Genomic DNA, 21,004 nt, shown 5'->3' on the forward strand with positions numbered 1-21,004 from the left:
CAATCAACTTGATGTAGAATACCTGAATAGACAATGAATCATCCCAAAGGAGGTGGACTTTGGGAGCAATGATATATATATTTTTTCCCCTTTTTCTCTTTTTGTGAGTGTGTATGTGTATGCTTCTGTGTGTGATTTTGCCTGTATAGCTTTGCTTTTACCATTTGTCCTAGGGTTCTGTTGGTCTCTTTATTTTTGGGGGGCGTTGTTGTTGTTGTTCTTGTTTTTTAGTATAGTTTTTAGCACTAGTTATCACTGGTAGATTTGTTTTTTGGTTTGGTTGCTCTCTTCTTTCTTTTTTTTGTTTTTCTTTTTTTATTACTTTTTAATTTTTTTATTTTTATAATTATTTTTTATTTTAATTATTTTATTTTATTTTTTCTTTCTTTCTTTTTTTTTTCTCCCTTTTCTTCTGAGCTGTGTGGCTGACAGGGTCTTGGTGCTCCAGCCAGGTGTCAGGCCTGTGGCTCTGAGGTGGGAGAGCCAAGTTCAGGACATTGGTCCACCAGATACCTCCTGGCTCCACATAATATCAAATGGCAAAAGCTCTCCCAGGGATCTCCATCTCAATGCTAAGACCCAGCTCCACTCAACGACCAGCAAGCTATAGTGCTGGACACCCTATGCCAAATAACTAGCAAGACAGGAACACAACCCCACCCATTAGCAGAGAGGCTGCCTAAAATCAAAATAAGGTCACAGACACCCCAAAACACAACACCAGATGCAGCCCTGCCCACAAGAAAAACAAAATCCAGTCTCATCCACCAGAACACAGGCACCAGTCCCCTCCACCAGGAAGCCTACACAACCCACTGAACCAACCTTACCCACTGGGGGCAGACACCAAAAACAACAGGAACTATGGACCTGCAGACTGCGAAAAGGAGACCCCAAACACAGTAAGTTAAGCAAAATGAGAAGACAGAGAAACACACAGCAGATGAAGGCACAAGGTAAAAACCCAGCAGACCAAACAAATGAAGAGGAAATAGGCAGTCTATTTGAAAAAGAATTCAGAGTAATGATAGTAAAGATGATCCAAAATCTTGGAAATAGAATGGAGAAGATACAAGAAACGTTTAACAAGGAGATAGAAGAACTAAAGAGGAAAGAAACAATGATGAACAACACAATAAATGAAATTAAAAATTCTCTAGAAGGAATCAATAGCAGAATAACTGAGGAAGAAGAACGGATAAGTGACCTGGAAGATAAAACAGTGGAAATAACTACCTTAGAGCCGAATAAAGAAAAAAGAATGAAAAGAATTTCGAACAGTCTCAGAGACCTCTGGGACAAAATTAAATGCACCAACATTCGAATCATGAGTGATTACTACAAGCAAATATATGCCAATAAAATGGACAACCTGGAAGAAATGACAAATGCTTAGAAAAGCACAACTTTCCAAGACTGAACCAGGAAGAAATAGAAAATATAAACAGACCAATCACAAGCACTAAAATTGAGACTGTGATAAAAAATCTTCCAACAAACAAAAGCCCAGGACCAGATGGCTTCACAAGCGAATTCTATCAAGCATTTAGAGAAGAGCTAACACCTATCCTTCTCAAACGCTTCCAAAATATAGCAGAGGGAGGAACGCTCCCCAACTCATTCTACGAGGCCACCATCACCCTGATACCAAAACCAGACAAAGATGTCACAAAGAAAGAAAACTACAGGCCAATATCACTGATGAACATAGACGTAAAAATCCTCAACAAAATACTGGCAAACAGAATCCAACAGCACATTAAAAGGATCATGCACCATGATCAAGTGGGGTTTATCCCAGGAATGCAAGCATTCTTTATATATGCAAATCAATCAATGTGATACACCATATTAACAAATTGAAGGATAAAAACCATATGATCATCTCAATAGATGCAGAAAAAGCGTTCAACAAAATTCAACACCCATTTATGATAAAAACCCTCCAGAAAGTAGGCATAGAGTGACCTTACCTCAACATAATAAAGGCCATAAATGAAAAACCCACAGCCAAAATTGTTCTCAATGGTGAAAAACTGAAACCATATCCACTAAGATCAGGAAAAAGACAACGTTGCCCACTCTCACGACTCCTATTCAGCATAGTTTTGGAAATTTTAGCCACAGCAATCAGAGAAGAAAAAGAAATAAAAGGAATACAAATTGGAAAAGAAGAGGTAAAACTGTCACTGTTTGCAGATGACATACTATACTAGAGAATCCTAAAGACACTACCAGAAAACTACTAGAACTAATCAATGAATTTGGTACAGTAGCAGGATACAAAATTACTGCACAGAAATCTATTGAATTCCTATATGCTAATAATGAAAAATCTTAAAGAGAAATTAAGGAAACACTCCCATTTACCACTGCAACAAAAAGAATAAAATACCTAGGAATAAACCTACCTAAGGAGACAAAAGACCTGTATGCAGAGAACTATAAGACACTAATGAAAGAAATTAAAGATGATACAAACAGAGGGAGAGATATACCATGTTCTTGGATTGGAAGAATCAACATTGTGAAAATGACTTTTCTACCCAAAGCAATCTACAGATTTGGTGCAATCCCTATCAAACCACCAATGGCATTTTTCACAGAACTAGAACAAAAATTGCACAATTTGTATGGAAACACAAAAGACCCCAAATAGCCAAAGCAATCTTGAGAAAGAAAAATGGAGCTGGAGGAATCAGGCTCCCTGACTTCAGACTATACTACAAAGCTACAGTAATCAAGACAGTATTGTACTGGCACAAAAACAGAAATATAGATCAATGGAACAGGATAGAAAGCCCAGAGATAAACCCATGCACATATGGTCACCTTATTTTTGATAAAGGAGGCAAGAATATACAATTTAGAAAAGACAGCCTCTTCAATGAGTGGTGCTGGGAAAACTGGACAGCTACATGAAAAAGAATGAAATTAGAACACTCGCTTACACCATACACAAAAATGAACTCAAAATGGCTTAAAGACCTAAATGTAAGGCAGGACACTATAAAACTCTTAGAGGAAAATATAGGCACAACACTCTATGACATAAATCACAGCGAGATGCTTTTTGACCCACCTCCTGGAGAAATGGAAATAAAAACGAAAATAAACAAATGGGACCTAATGAAACTTAAAAGCTTTTGCACAGCAAAGGAAACCATAAACAAGACTAAAAGAAAACCCTTAGAATGGTAGAAAATATTTGCAAATGAAGCAACTGACAAAGGATTAATCTCCAGAATTTACAAGCAACTCATGCAGCTCAACATCAAAAAAGCAAACAACCCAATCCGAACATGGACAGAAGACCTAAATAGACATTTCTCCAAAGAAGATATACAGATTGCCAACAAACACATGAAAGATTGCTCAACATCTCTAATCAGTAGAGAAATGTCAATCAAAAGTACAATGAGGTATCACCTCACACCAGTCAGAATGGCCATCATCAAAAAATCTATGAACAATAAATGCCGGAGAGGGTGTGGAGAAAAGGGAACCCTCTTGTACTGTTGGTGGGAATGTAAATTGATACAGCCCCTCTGGAGAACAGTATGGACGTTATTTAAAAAACTAAAAATAGAATTACCATACGACCCAGCAATCCCACTGCTGGGCATATACCCTGAGTAGACCATAATTCAAAAAGAATCATGTACGACAATGTTTATTGCAGCTCTATTTACAGTAGCCAGGACATGGAAGCAACCTAAGTGTCCATCGACAGATGAATGGATAAAGAAGATGTGGCACATATATACAATGGAATATTACTCAGCCATAAAAAGAAATGAAATTGAGTTATTTGTAGTGAGGTGGTTGGACCTAGAGTCTGTCATACAGAGTGAAGTTAAGTCAGAAAGAGAAAAACAAATACCGTATGCTAATACATATGTATGGAATCTTAAAAAAAAAAAAAATGGTTGTGAAGAACCTAGGGGCAGGACAGGAATAAAGATGCAGACATAAAGAATGGACTTGAGGACACAGGGAGAGGGAAGGGTAAGCTGGGACAAAGTGAGAGAGTGGCATGGACTTATGTATACTACCAAATGTAAAATAGATAGCTAGTGGGAAGCAACCGCATAGCACAGGGAGATCAGCTCGGTGCTTTGTGACCACCCAGAGGGGTGGGAGGGAGATGGAAGAGGGAGAAGATATGGGGATATATGTATATGTATAGCTGATTCCCTTTGTTATAAAGCAGAAACTAACACACCATTGTAAAGCAATTATACTCCAATAATGATGTTAAAAATTGTTTTTTAAATAAAAAATAAATAAAAGCCATCTGATTTGGCCACTTCTTTGGTTTCATGTCTATGAGTACTCCATGTGAATAAATTAAAATTTTTTTCCTTCTGTTAATCTGTTTTGTGAGAATTTTAGTATTAGTCAGCCACAAGGACTCGAGAGGGTTGGAAGGGGAAAATTTCCCCCTCCCTGACAATGAGATAACATCTGCCAAATACCCAAAGCCAAATAGTCATGTGTTGTCCATCGGTTTGTGTTTTCCAAAAAGATCATTCCTTGAAAAAGGTGGCTAGTACAGCTTGCAGTACAATCACATTGTAATTTTCATTGAGTAAACAATGTACTTTGTTCAGCAGCAGAAGTGCTTTATATGTACTTCCCGTTTCATCACACAGAAATACGTTAGGGGTTGAGGTCTTATAACTTTTACTGCTTCAAAAAGAAAATTCTTAAGTGTAACTGGTGTCACTGTGTGTGCATGTGTGTGTGAGAGTGTGTGAGTATGTGTTTGTTTGTGCATGTGCCTGCCAGGATGCATTTCGGCAAGAACATAGCAATAAAGAACGTAGTGACTGCTAGTAGAGTTTAGCACCACTGGTTTAGTATGTGCTAAGGAAACAGAAGTCTTAGCTACTAATTGTGCCTGTACCATCAGTGTAAATGTCAACACAAAGGTAAATAACATTAGTGCAATTATGAAAACAGTTTTGATGTCACCTTATATATCCTTTAAAGGGGCCTCAGGAGTCCCTAGACGTCAATGGACCATATTTAGAGAATCACTGCATAGACCCGTAGCCCTTAGAGAAGATAAAATTAAAATCCACGTCTCCTGCTTGTATTTATACATTTGCAATATTAAACTATACCTTATATTAAATCAATTATTTGTAAAATATATCTCTAGTTTACATATTTTACTTTCCTCCTGCTGTTTCAAATAACTTTAATTGAATTACTTCCCCCATTCAATATTTTGCAAATTCTAATAAGAAAAGGCACAAATTAAAATTTTTTCCTAAACATTCCATGATATAAAGCACTCAGAACGTCTTTATTTGACGAGATTCAGTTTTGTATGTTCTTCTTTGCACATTATAATGATCACTATGTACTGGTAACAATTTAAAACTTCAACTTTTTACTCCTTGTTAATTGCAGAAATTCTCATTATGACTTTAACCCATGGAAGATCAGACACAAATTTTTCTTGACAGTTTGAACATCTATTAAAAAAAAAAGTGTGGTCATTTTATAACCTGAACTGTCAGAAGACTTAATCTTTCCAAAAATTTAAATTAGATTGAAATTTTAAGTATCTATAACCTTAGCCCTTAATGGATATTATTTCAGGAGCAAATGTAGGCATACAAAAAAATTAATTTGTTTTCAAGAATTGAATAAATTTACGGTAATTTTAGAAAAGTATTCTTATATGATGATGTTAGATTATATACCAAAATTTTTTATTTAAAAAATATCAAGATAAATGTACATATAAGCATATATATGTATGTGTATTATATTATATATGTACATATGTGTTTATCTATCTATATCTATGTCTCTATCTATCTACCTATCTGTCGATAATCATTCTCTATTGGCTACTCCAACCACTCCATCATTAGAATCTGTTTTTAATTTGGCATAAACTCTTTTCTGGAACCAATTTTTAATTAGTCTTGGTTGTAGTAAAATGCAACATCGCCATAAATGAGATCTGTATCCTTTGATTACTATAACTCTAATTTTAGTATATCTATTAGATAAAAATTTGATAGTGATACCCTACAAATTGTAATAAAATTCAGCTATTCATTCGTTCAAATATGTGTGCCTGTCTGAGAAGTTACCCTTATAGAGACCAAGAAGGGAAAGTTTGAGGCAGCAGTTTGTGATTTTTAGTAAAACCAGAGCAGAGAAATGATCATTACATACGGCAACATGAAGGTCATTTTTACCCTGATGTAAGATGACTAAGTGAAATGGAGGGGCTCAAATTCCATTTAAGAAGGGTTTAGTGGAGAATGGAGTTATAAGGCTTGAGAGAAAATACAGAATTCTTTCAAGTTAACATGGGAAAAGATGTAGAGAAATATGGAGTAAACTGGAGGAGAGTGTGGCATCAATAAACTTGTTAAGATAATTATGCTAGAGCACGTTTTATGCTTATAGGAATTGTGGTAGGCTGGAAATGGTCTCCCAAAAATGTCCACATCTGTGATGGTTAACTTTATGTGTACTTAACTCGGTCATAGGGTACCCAGATACTTGTTTAAACATTATTCTGGGTGTGTCTGTGAGGGTCTTTCTGAATGAGATTAACAAGTAAAGCAGATTGTCCTCCCCAATGTGGGAGAGCCTCATCCAATCTGCTGAAGGCCAGAAGAGAACAAAAGATTGATTAAGGGAGAATTCCTTCTCTCTGCCTGACTATCTTACAGCTGGGTCATGGGTCTTCTCCTGCCTTGAGATACAGATTCATACTGGATCTTATACCATCTGCTATCCTGGTTTTCAGGCCTTCAGACACTGACTGGAACTATACCATTGGCATTCCTCAGGCTCCAACTTGCTAGATCTTGGGACTTTTCAGTCTCCATAATTATGTGAGCCAATTCCTTATATACATATGCACACACACACACATGCACACCACACACCACACACATCTTATTGGTTCTGTTTCTTTGGAGACCCTAATACAACACCCTGTAAATACGTTACATAAATGACATAAAGGACTTTGCAGAAGTGATTAAATTATGGATCTTGAGAGATAAGTCTGGATTATCTTGGTGGGCCCAATATAATCACAAGGATACTTATATGAGGGAAGCAGTAGAGTCAGTGTTACAGACTGAATGTCTGTGCCTCCCCACAGATTCATATATCTTGTGTATATTACACCCAAGTGAAGAAGGAAACCCAAGAATAGCTTACAAACCTCATGGGCAAGAGAAGCTTTACAGAACAGATTTGCATCTCTGTAGGGTCTTGAAGATCAAGAATAGGAGGGGGATAAATAGGTCTGGGATAAGAGATTTCCAGGGCTTCCCTTGTGGCACAGTGGTTAAGAATTCGCCTGCCAGTGTTAGAGCCCTGGTCCAGGAAGATCCCACATGCCAGGGAGCAACTAAGCCCATGAGCCCCAACTACTGAGCCTGTGCTCTAGAGCCCACAAGCCACAACTACTGACCCCATGTGCCACAACTACTGAATCCTGCGTGCCTAGAGCCCGTGCTCCACAACAAGAGAAGCCACCGCAATGAGAAGCCCACACTCGCTGCAGCTAGAGAATGCCCTCATGCAGCAACAAAGACCCAACACAAAAATAAATAAATAAAAATAAATTTTTAAAAAAAGAGAGATTTCCATATAATTATTATCTTTACAATGTTATTCTAATGTTTGTATTGTGGGATTTGAGGACTACTAATCCTATAAATTGTATTTACTATTTAGTTTTTTATAAGATATTATAACATAGTGTTTTTCTAGGCATTTTCAAAACATTTTATGTTTTAGCCTTAAAGAGATCATTTGCTTCCTGATTTCTCTGATTTAATAATTGAAGTAAACTTCTTTCTCTGAAACTTCTTTCTAAAAATAATTGCAGTTCTTTCTTTCATTTATTCATTTCACACTAACTTATTGAGTGTTCACTTTATTCCACCAGGATAAAGAGAAAAATATGAGAAAATTTAAGATTTCAAGTCATAATTCATTGTGTTTATAATTTATCCTTTTGATCTGTAACATTTTCTAATCTATGAAAGGGAAACTTAATTCATAATGAAATTGCCCACAGTCAAAAATTCAAAACCAAAAATATTCATAATAAAGCACACAGAGATGTAGCAATTAAAATGGCATAGTAATAAAGTATCACCTTGTGATACTTTCTTTTAAAGTAAAAAGACCACACGTTATAACCCATCATTAATTTTATATGAAAAGATTCATAAATCCTTTCTCTTTGCTATATGCCTACAGTCAAATTTCTGCACATTAGAAAATAATTTGTGCCTGAATAGATATAATCAATTTGACAGCAATTTCTTTTGTTGCTATTGTTAAGGGTTTTTTAAAATTTATTTTTATTTTTTAATTAGAAAAAGAATACATTTGTAACAATTCATGGAATACAGATATAAGTTGTGTCAATAGTCTTACCTTTCCCCTCCTTTCCTCTCCCTCTACCTTGAGGTATGCTAAGTAGTGTTAGCAGTTTGCATTTTTGCTTTCAAACTTATTTTTTAACCGTGTATAGATATAGTTATAGAGGTAGATATAGATAATATAGATTAGATCTAGATATAGATGGTTTGTTTTCCTTTTTTTAATTTTTATATTTTGCAAAAACAGAATTATCCACTGCTGAATAATGTGTTATAGACATATTTCTAGGTCAATGTATGAGTAACAAACTAATTTATTTAATTAGTTTAAATAAACTAACTGCTTCATTTTCTAACTACAGATGTAGCACAATTTATTTAACAATTCCATATCATTTGACATCCAGGTTATTTCCAGTTAAATAACATGCTTCAATAAATATCCTTGTATAAATACACTAATCTGGCAGTGTTACTGTTTGTTTTGTAGCAAAACGTATTTTTAGTGGATACTGGCATATTCTTTTCCCCAAAGTTTGTTCCAATATATACTTCTACCAGCAAAGCATAACTGTTTTTCTTCCCTCATACACCTAAAAGCAGTGAATGATATCGGTCTATAAAATAGTCACTAATATAAGAGTTTTTTAAAAAGTGGTAGTTTTTACTGTTTTAATTTTCATTTCTCTAAATACCAGTGATTTTGACCTGTTTTCTAATATGATTTTTTGACTATTTTTAAATTTTTTGTGTGTGAACTACCAATTTGTAAACTATTTTTTTATTGGAATCTATATTTTTAATAAATTTTCAAAAATTGTCTTTATGTTTGTGAATTTAACTCCTGGCTTGTTATGTCTATATTTCACTTTGTTTAGCATATGAATAATTTAATGTATATAATTTTATATGACTATTTTATCTAGATGTTCCCTAATATTTAGTTTCCACAACTCAAGAATATACAATTTTTCTTAATTTTTTATTTACCTGTTAATTTTTCCAACACTTCTTATAAAAAATATTGTATACCTTAAATTTAAAAGTAATAATAATACAATGATCCCTCTTATACAAAAGGTCTACATTTAATAACTGTTAATATTTTACTATATCTTCTTTATCCATCTTTATTGTACTTGCTGAACCATTTAAAATTGTTACATAAATCTTGATACTTTACCCCCAAATATTTACATACATCTCCTAAAAATATGAAAAATTTCAGTGGTTCATTCAATCAGTTGCTCCATTTAGAACATCAATAATTTTTCCCTAATACCATCTACATCAGTCTATATTAAATTTCTCCTTTTATTCTCAAAATTCATAGTGTTTTTTTTCCTGAATCAGAATTCAGCTATTAGTGATGTGAAATTTGATCACTTTATTTCAAAGAAAATGGTAATCAGATCTTTGTAAGGAAAGGCCCATTTATTTTTCCCCTTTGCAATTCTCAGATAATCTATGGAGTGGCTTTGGCACTGTTCAAATTTTTAGTTTCTGAAACACTTTAATCGTTGGTTTTAGCATTCATTTCTCTCTCTCTCTCTCCTTCATACTCCCTCTTACATACACACAGACACACATACACACACACAAAGGACTCATGGGTTTTTAGGGTTTTTATTTATTTCTTTACAATCAATTACAGAAATGATAATAACAACTTACTAATGTTGTTGTTATTTAAATGTTCCAGATTTAGCCCATAGGAGGCCATTTAGGCTTGACCTCTTTGTCTTTTGGCATGCCTACATTGCTAGTTTTTGAATTTTTCCTTGCTTTCTGACATAAGATGTCCCAATGTTACGTAATACTTTTCCTTTCCTGGTCTACGAAGTAGCCATTTCTCCAAGGAGCCTGATTCTTTTTAGTGAGGAATAGTTCTTAGAAACTAATATATCCATCCTTCTGATTCATTCATATTACCCTACTTCTGTTGTTGTTTTTTTTTTTTTTTTCCTTCACCACCATTTCTCTAAGGGATATTTCCTATTACCAGGTGCTTCACTTTATTACTGAGATAGAGCTTTTCCAACACAGCCACCACTGGTCCATGCACTTTTCAAGCCTGTTTCTTTCAAATTTCCAGGGTCTAGGAGCCTGACCCAGTGGTATTGGAATTACTTTCACTATTTCCCACCTTGACTGGTACCTTTCTTACCTTTTCCATACCATCCCAATCTGCCATTCTGGTTCTGTGTGGGCACTAGGGTTAACATGGCTGGTCTCAGAAGGTCCATTTACATGAAAAATAATTTGTTTAGAAATCATTGTCTCCAAAGTATCTGTAGCTGTGGGTTATGGGTGATATTGTTTGCTCTCCTTCTGAATCTGCATTTTTTGTTTTGTTCTTTGTTTGCTTGTTTGGATAATGTTAGAGATATTCCACTTTATATAATAAATAAGTTATCTAACATTATATATATATATGTGTATATATGTTTGTCTTGTATATATAGATGGTTACAAATATCCATCTGTTTCTATACTTTATCCATTTGCACTAATCTAGTAGCCTGTTCTGCCAATTCTTATAATAGATGGTTGCATACTTTAATAATATGTTCTACTTGAGTCCTCTCTCCCTTGTCTTCTTTTCTTCAAAACAAACTTGGCAGTTCTCAAATGACTATTTTTAACCATGTAAACTCTTAAATTATTTTACCCAGTTTTATAAAGGAATTCTTATTGGAAATGCATTTAATGTATAGAGCTATTTGTGAAAGCTGAAGTATTCTGGTATTTCTTCCACTCTAAAAACTTGTACATCACTTCCTGATTAAACTTTATGTCCTTCAGTAAAATTTCACGGTGTGATTAATGCAAGTAACTTACTTTTCTTTTTGAGTTTACTTCTACACGTTTAATGTTGTTTGATTATAATAAATAGGACATGTTCTTGATTACATTTATAAACAAACAAGGTGTTTTAAATAAAAAGCTATTCATTGCTATGTATTTTCCTTCTATTTAATTAAAATTATCTCCATTAAAATATGATTATTTGTTGTTAAGTATCTTGGATTTCTTACTGTGCAATTATAAGTGATTTTTTTTAAATTAATTAATTAGTTTATTTATTTTTGGCTGTGTGGGTCTTCGTTTCTGTGCGAGGGCTTTCTCTAGTTGCGGCAAGTGGGGGCCACTCTCCATCGCGGTGCGCGGGCCTCTCACTATCGCGGCCTCTCTTGTTGCGGAGCACAGGCTCCAGACGCGCAGGCTCAGTGGTTGTGGCTCACGGGCCCAGTTGCTCCGCGGCATGTGGGATCTTCCCAGACCAGGGCTCGAACCCGTGTCCCCTGCATTGGCAGGCGGATTCTCAACCACTGCACCACCAGGGAAGCCCTATAAGTGACTTTTTACAACTCTTTTATTTTCATAATGTTTATTTAATTTTCCTACTAATTTTAAATAATAATGGTAAGAGGACATTCACATTCTGTTCCTAAAATCCGTTAATAGTTTCAGTATTTAATGTAGGTAACTTTCCTTGTTATATTGACTGCACACATTTAATTGATAACTTCTATTCCCATTTTACTTAGATTTTTAAATTATTAGTGATTTACTAAAATGTATGAAATAGATCTTTAAAGTATATTTTTATAATTGCATTGATATTTTTCTCTCATAATTTTATGAGTATACTAATATATTTTGATTTATTTCATTAAGACACACTTATTTCATTCCTTGAATAAACTGTATTTGGTGATTGGGCATTATTCTTGGAATTTACTGCTTTTCTTTTTGCTAATATTATATTTAGGTTTTTTTCAACTATACTTATAAGTTAAATTGTTAGACTTTTGTTTTTTAGTATTTTATTATTGTTATGCTTGATTCTTAATTCAGTTTAGTAGCTACTTATAATTTTCTATGATCTTTGTAATAGAAATAGAATAGAAATTATTCTACTGAAGATTAGCTACAATTCAATGGTAAAGTCACACCCACTGGGACATTTAACAATATGGATTTATAATGTATTTTCTGATGTTATTGATCTTCTCAGGTTTTCTATCTTTTATTGAGTCCAAATTTGATATTTATACTTCTCTAGAATAATCATCAATTTCCTCTAAAATTTTACATTCATTGACATAATGTTATATGTTACATGTAATATTCTTTATTATTTCCTTATTATTTTATTTTTATTTTGTTGATTTATTTTATTGGTTTTTTCTTTGTTATTTGTTTTTGTTTTTAACCAAGTTGACCAGTGGTTTATCTAGTTTATTTGACTATATTTTGGTTTTATTTATTCTTTTTATTATTTTTTGTGTTATTTTCTTAATGTACTCTTAAATTATTTTATTTTTTGTTTCAGCATTTGGATACATGATGTCTACTGCTCCATTCATTAATTTTGATTTCATAGCTTTTTAAATTAAAAAAAATAATTTATCTGCATTTTTTTAAATAAAATTATTTAAGGCTCTTAATTTTCCTCCAAATGAAGTTTCAACTCTATTACATATTTAGTTTTCTTGAAATGTCAAACCTAAAATAAGTTAATTAAACTCGTCCACTCTAGTTGTGGTTTTAATAAGTTATCATTGTATTTTTAGGTGTTTAAAAAATATACAGGGTACAGCACTGTGATTCAACATTCTCTTCTTACCTGTCTAATATGTTGTCCGTATGGGTAAATAAAAAAGATTTCAGGATGAAGAAACAATAGAAAACTCAAATTAAGGGACATTACAAAATAATTGTCTATTATCTTTCAAAGTGTCAAGGTCAAAGTTCCCAGAGAAAGGCTGAGGAAGTGTTCCAGATGGAAGGAGACCAAAAAGAGATGACAACTGAATGCACTGAAAGACCCTGGATTAGATCCTGGACAATGATAACCAACAGGTAAAAAGGGCATTATTAGGACAATTGAAAAAATTTGAATATAAATATATGGAGAGAGAGAATGATAAAGCAAACTGGGCAAAATGTGAACAATGGTTGAATTTGGGTAGAGAGTATAAGAATTCCTTTTACTACTCCTGCATCTTTGGTATAAATTTTGAATTACATCAAAATTAAAAGCTACAGGAAGTGGTTTTAGGATTTGAAAATAAACACAAATAAACCAACCATCTACATTGTTTGAGGAAATTACTTATGGAATACATATAACAAATAGCAAACAAATCAAAACAAGGAGATTCAAAGCAAATTTTTATTAAACATAAATATGATTATGATAACATACCTGGTTCTATAAATTGATCCCACACAACTGAAAGATGTATTATTAATAGATGCACTCATATGCATGAATACAAAGGTTTTATACTTTTCTAAGTTGTCGTGCAGTTTGTTATAGTCAAAGGTTTATTTAATATTTATGACATGCTTAGATAAGGTAACTTTTCAAACAAATTATTTCACCATCAATAATCTTAAGTACATATCTGATGCTTTATATATAGCTATGGTTATATATATAATACATAAAATGAGACAGAGTTTATAAATACGTTATGGCACTCATTATGCAAATATAGCTTTTGTACTGAGGGGGAAAATATTTTTCCTGGAAAGTTTTTGTAGATAAAAGTCAATTATTGATGATAACATGCAGAATTTATTGATGATAATGCTAAGAATTCTTGACATGACAAGTGCAAGTTCTGAGAAATGAAAAGAATTGACCAATAACAGCACTGTTATAATGCACACATTTAATATTTTTCATGTTATATTTATTTACATTTCAAAAACAACTTACATTTTATCTATTTTCACAAAACATTATTTGGACTTCGTAAATATTTATTTAGTGTATAAATGCAGAAGGAAGAAAAGAATCCCCAGATATATCATCAAATTTAATTGTAAAATTCAATTTAGTACTTTTTCATTTAACATGCATATATTCACACTCACACCTAATTTTTTCTTTAATTAAGTATTGGTGTTAAATGATAAAAGCTTTTATTTAAAAGTGATAGAGAAAAAATAATGTAATATTTGACATTTTAAATGCATTTAAGACAAGCTTAAGCATTTTATTTACTAGTTATTTATGCTTCTCCCTATAGGTATTCTCTTTGTTTTCTTTGTCCTCTTTTCTTTTTCTACTGTGATATTTACCTTTTTCTCAATGATATTTAAGAATTCTTAATCATTAGAGTCTATTGGGAAAACTTATAGAAATCTGTCTGTAACTGTAAAAATTAGAATATTTATAATTTCACCTAACAAGAGATACAGAGTATCACATATTCAGAGATTGTTCATCACATCATATTTCTTGATTCCTTCCTTATTGTGTTATTTTTGTCCTTTGTCATCACTAGAAGGCTTCCAGAACCAACTGTAACAAAAAAGTCTCTTGTTCAGTAGAAAAGAATAAGAAAGACAGACAGCTATAGAGACAGAGAAGAAAAAACAGAGATAGGACACTCCTCAAATATTTAAGTTTTTCCTTCCATCTGATTTGACCATTTTAGGTCATATGCCCACCTCAGAATATACCATGTATTGTTCTTCCACCTATTTAGGAAAGTAAACTACAAGTTGAAAGAATAATCATTTTTGGCAGAAAAATGTGAAGCAGTTTTATATATTTAAAATCATTTGCCTTGTAGCTACATGTAAGAAAATGATAACTCTAAAAACTATTAAAAAATTTCAATGGAATTATGTGTGTAGCCAGAACTTTTTTTTTTTGATACAATAAAATAGAACAAGGTGAAGGAGCAAGGAAGTAGATCAATTCTAATTGCTGAAGGAAATTTTGATAGCATTGTAAGAAAAAAAAGTATTATGAGATATATAAATAGAGGATATTTCTGATCCATGAGCTGAAGAATTACACGATCTTCATGTTAGACATAGAAGATCTTTTTGTCCCATTATCTTTTTCATTTAAATAAGCCAAATTCTAAAAAGAGAACATCTGCCCCTTTCAAACTGCCAAAATTATATCCCTGAGATAATTTCCTTATGCATAAATTTGCATAAATTTTTGCTGAAGATTAAATTACTATTAAAAGCTATTAATAGCCTATTCTTAGGTAAGCTATTCTTACCTATGTGAAAATATTTTCTAATTGTGGAAACCAGTGAAAAATTAGACAAATCATACCCTATGTTACTCAACACAGTAAAGATGTCAATTCTTCCCAAATTTATCTATAGATTTAAGGCAACTCATCAAAGTATCAGCAAAGTTTTATGAAGACATAGACAACTTTATTCTAAAATTTATATGGAATTGTATAGACCCTAGAATAGCTAACACAATCTTGAAAGAGGAGAATAAAATGGGAGTAATCATTCTAAGAATTAAATCCTGCTACACAGCTAAAGTAATCAAGACAATGTAGTATTAGCACAGAGACCTATACATAGATAAATGGAGAACAATAGAGAACCCCAAAATAGACCCATACAGATATGCTCTACTGATTTTTGACAAAGTTACAAAAGCAATTCAATTGAACTCTGTGCTTTGTGACCACCTAGAGGGGTGGGATAGGGAGGGTGGGAGGGAGGGAGAAGCAAGAGGGAAGAGATATGGGAACATATGTATATGTATAACTGATTCACTTTGTTATAAAGCAGAAACTAACATACCATTGTAAAGCAATTATACTCCAATAAAGATGTTAAAAAAAAAATTGAGAAAGAACAGTCTTTTCAAAAAATGATGATGGAGAAATTGGACATCTATTAGCAAAACAAAACAAAACAAATCTAACCTCAGGTATCATAGAAAAATTAAGTCCAAAGAGATCACAGCCTTAAATATAAAGCTATTGAATTTTAGAGAAATTACATAGGAGAAAATCTTCAGAATCTAGAGTTGAGCAAAGAGTTCTTAAACTTGTCATCAAATGCATGATCCATAAAAGGGAAAGTTGATAAATTGAACTTTATCAAAATTAAACTATTTTGCTCTACAAAAGATCCTGGTAAGAATATTAGAAATAAAGTTAAAGACTAGGAAAGTATACTTGAAAACCACATTTCCAACAAAGGATTAGTATCTAGAATACATATTTTTAAACACCCAAAATTCAACTGTAGAAAAATAAATAAATACGATTAGAAAATGGGCCACAGACATAAACTGAAATTTTGCTGAATAGAATATACATATGACAAATAAATACATGAAAAGATGTGCCGTATCATTAGCTACTATGGAAAGGTAAATTAAAGGAAAATGAGATATCACTACACATCTATTAGAATGGCTGAAAGATAAAACAGTGACAACACCGAATACTAGTCATGTAGAGAAATTCGATCACTTATTCATATTGATGTGAATGTAATATGGTACATCCACTCTGAAAAACAGTTTGGCAGTTTCTTATAAAGTTAAACCTGCAATTACCACACCATTCAGAAACTGCAGTCTTGAACACTTATCCCAGAATAACAAAAAATTAGGTTTATTTAAAAATCCATGCAAAAATGTTCACAGCACCCTTATTTCAAATAGCCCCACTGTAGAACAATACAATGTTCATCTGATGGGTGATTGGTTATAAAAATTATGGTACATCCAGTCCATAGAATATTACTCAACAATTAAAAGTAATGAACTATTGATTACAAAATAATACAAAATGATTGGATTAAAAACACCATGAATTTTACTATGTTAGGAACAGGATATTTTTGTATTCCTATACATTTGTTGAGTTTTGTTCCATAATTCACTTAGAACATGTTTGAGCAGTTAATTTACTTAGAGCATGTTTGATCCTTTTGAGACTTGCTTTTAAACTTTGTTAGATATGATCAGAGCAGGCTTTAGTTCTTGGGCTGATTTTATCACACTACTGAGCCAGTACCCTTCTGACAGTTCTACTCAGTGGCCCATGAATTATGACATTTTCAACTCTGGCTAGTAGTAACATAAATTATTCTCAACCCTATGCAAGCTCCAGGATTTTATCTTTGCTCTACTTCAGTAGATTTTCCATGGCATTGGGTAGTTTCCTTAGACACATTCACTGATCAGTACTCAATTAAAGACTTGAAGTGGACTCTCTACAGGTCTCTGGGACTCTTTCTCCTTGGAGCTTTTTCCTGTCTGGTGCTGTCCCCTATAAATTATAGCTGCCTTGCCTTCCCTAGACTTCCATATCCAAATCCTCAGCACAGGGAAACTCTCAGGCTCTAACTCAATTCTTTTCCCCTGGTCCACTGCCAGAAACATCTCTCCAATTAGCAAGTTGAGGCAATTTTAGTGATCACCTCATTTCTTTCCCATGTCTAAATTGTCACTGTTCTACACTGTCTTAATAGCCAAAAAATTTGTGTATTTTATATGAAGTATTGGTTTTGTTTCAGGCAGGAAGTAAATTGTGTCCTTGTTACACCAATATTTCTGGGAGCAGAGGTCACTTGAAAGAGTCATGTTGCAGTGCTGTAATGAAGATCTGGGAGAAGAAAAACCAACCAGCAAAAATGTTCAGAGGTAGATATGGAATGTATATATTTGAGGAAATAAAAATTAGTGTGACTGGAGAATGTTAAGCAATGGTTGAGAAGAGAATGAGATGAAATTAAACAGGCAATGTTTCAAAAATATAGTAAGTAATGTGGGCCAGTGTACAATTAAAATTAAGTTGTAGCTTTCCTATAAGTAAACTCTAAAGAACTTATGACTGTCCCAGAGGGATTAGATTAAGTAGTTTATGAATTTTCTGGTTTGTTCTACTGGTAGTCTACTTGACAATGTGCCAAATGTAATTATAAATATACCACCAATAACTTTAATAGAAATTATGGAGATATAATTTATCAGAATTTCTGTTATCATAGAGCACAAAATTGTACTATGTACTAGCAGTACTATGAAAAACGTATCATTGTATACTTCTCATATACGCAAAAAACTTGATAGAGAATTTTTCAAAATTTGATGACAATTTGAACTAGTTTCATGACAATATCAGTTGTTATGGGCTGAATTTTCTGCCCCCCAAATCCATAGGTCAAAGCTTAACCGTCAATGTGACTGTATTTGAAGATAAGGCCTTTAAGGAGGTAACTGAGATTAAATGAGCTCATAAGGGTGGATTGGTAATCCAACTGGACTTTCCTTAAAAAAAAAAGGAAGAGACACCAGAAGTGTGTGCGCACAGAGAAAATGCCATGTGAAGACACAGTGAGAAGGCAGCCAACTGCAAAGCAGGGAGAGGCCTCAGGAGAAACCACCAACTTGATCTTGGACTTCCAGATTTCAGAACTGTTCTGTGGTTTAAACTACCCTATCTGTAGTATTTTGTTATGGCAGATCTAGCAGACTAATACACCAATAGTGAGTTGTGAAGCTCAAAAACTTTTGCAAAATCTTTTTAAAAAAGACAAATATGATCAACTTTGACAGTGGGAAGACTGAATAAACTTTCTATTATCGCTAGAGAAAATAACATAAAATCTTTGTAGTATGAATATGAAACCAAAAATGTAGAAAAAATGGTATTGTGGAGGTATATGATACTGATATTTAATTTAAAATGCTATTTTTCTGGATTTTGTAATGCTTATTTTGTTTGCACTGCTTATTAAAATATGCACATTTTGCTTTTTGTCCTTATTCCAAAAAATACTCTCATAGTTAAGTATCATTTATAATTTTGAATTATTTTTCTTACAGTAGCCTCACCAAATTGTGTAAGATTCAGATTTCACATAACCTGAATCTATCTCTGGCTTTGAAACCAGAGTGACCTGAATCTGAATATTCAGCGTTCACTGTCATCAGTTTTTGTTCTGGATGAGCCCAGTCTGAGAGAGAAATTAGCCCTATCATCTCACAAATGCTTTTTCTCATGTTACATCTTCTCTGATCAAGAGTCCACCTAGTACATACAGTATTAGTTAGAACTATTTAGGTCAAATTCCCATTTTACAGAATTATAAGAAATAAAACATAGTTGCCTGTGTCTGTGCATATTTGTTTGTTTTCTCATTTAAACAGAAGCCAATTCAGATTCTTCTCTCTTATTTATGTGAAGACAGTTGATTCATCATTTAGTTTTCTAGGATTTAATGGCAAATCTATAGTAACTTTATCTACGCAATTGTTGTTGCAAACTCTTTACTATGCTATTTTCCTCACTTTCACTTTATTTCCTTTACTTCTGTCTAAGAACATTTTTAGGTCTAAAGTGTTTTCTAAACTCAGTATTCCTTGTATTTCAATCTTTTTGACACTTCTGTCCATTATAATTTTTTTCTTCTTTTTTCCCTTCGTGGGTTCACTTTCAGTTGGTGTCTTCTCTCATGCTCTAGAATATATTTTGTAAAAAGTTTTAGATGAATTGGAAAGTATCAAACATGTAAAAGAAAGTAGCATAAAAATGATTTGAAAACTAGAGAAGGTAATGGAAGGAGACATTTTAAAATTAAATGCAAACAGTGGTTCATAGAGTACAAAAAAAGCAGGTGGGAAGAAGACATTCTCCAACAACCAAGACCGGAAGGGATACTAAAAGGTCAATGCATGGAGTGTACCACCAGGTTAGCAAACATCCCTCTCTCCCCCCATGAGAGAAGTAAATAGAATATTCACAGGAGACTTGACCAGTAAAGGAACACTAAATAAAATTTCTACTGGGAAGCCAAAAAACCAAGGTTTCCACCAAAAGATAATTTTAAGTTGAAAAAATAATGAAGGCACCTGAGGCTATATCCTTTAAAATTTCTGAAGAAATAAATGTGCACATATGGTCCAAGATATTGCTAAGAGGTCGGGTTTTCTACCACAAGAGATATGAATTTAAATTTTTTTATATTCTTTACTAACTGTGTAACCCGTTAAAAGTTAATTAACCTCTATGGGCCTCAGTTTTCCATTAATCAGTAACTAGATATCTCTCACTAGTTCATCATATAAATTAAATACATGAAGATTGCTAAGAACAGTGGACACAGCAACTACTTAACAAATTGTAGTTTGCTTCTGCAGAGGCTGGATCAAGTTAAGAGTCTGTTTTTATGGTTGATAAACAAGAAGAAAGCATGATCTGAGCACAGGTTTTAATTTTTATTGGGAAGGTATTCACAATTATAGATGGGCCATCTCTACTGGAAAGCAACTTTCTTTGGTTCTTACATAACTCAGGATTTCCATGACCAAAAATGAATTAGAGAAATGAACAAGTTCTGGGTAAAATCCAAGCACCTACTCATTTGGGTACTTTGGAATAAGAGTAGGATTGACCTGAGCTATCATTTTTTTCCCCTAGGATAAATTATATTCAATCAACTCCAATGGGCGACAGGAATAACCCTGATGAATGAAAGGTACCAATTGCTTAGTCAGGACCCTTAGTTTTTATCAACCACTCACAGCTCATCCTCCATCAAACCCTTTACCAGAACTTATACTAAACAGCAACATTCCAGTATATCAGATTTATTTTCTCTCCTCTCTTCTGTATACTTGCTGTGTAATGGCAAGAGACAGAACAGGAGTTCCTGGCTTAGAAAATCTTAAATGGGACATGACGTCTCTGAATAAATGGGAGTCATCTCTGCTCCATGGACTTTAGAGGTATTCACATTGACATTCAACATCACCCAGAAAGCAGTGTTCTATCCAGGTCAGACTGTCTGCAGACAAGTCGTCTGCAAAACCAGCC

Source organism: Balaenoptera ricei, chromosome 5 (assembly GCF_028023285.1).
Source record: "Balaenoptera ricei isolate mBalRic1 chromosome 5, mBalRic1.hap2, whole genome shotgun sequence".
Lineage (NCBI taxonomy): Eukaryota > Metazoa > Chordata > Mammalia > Artiodactyla > Balaenopteridae > Balaenoptera > Balaenoptera ricei.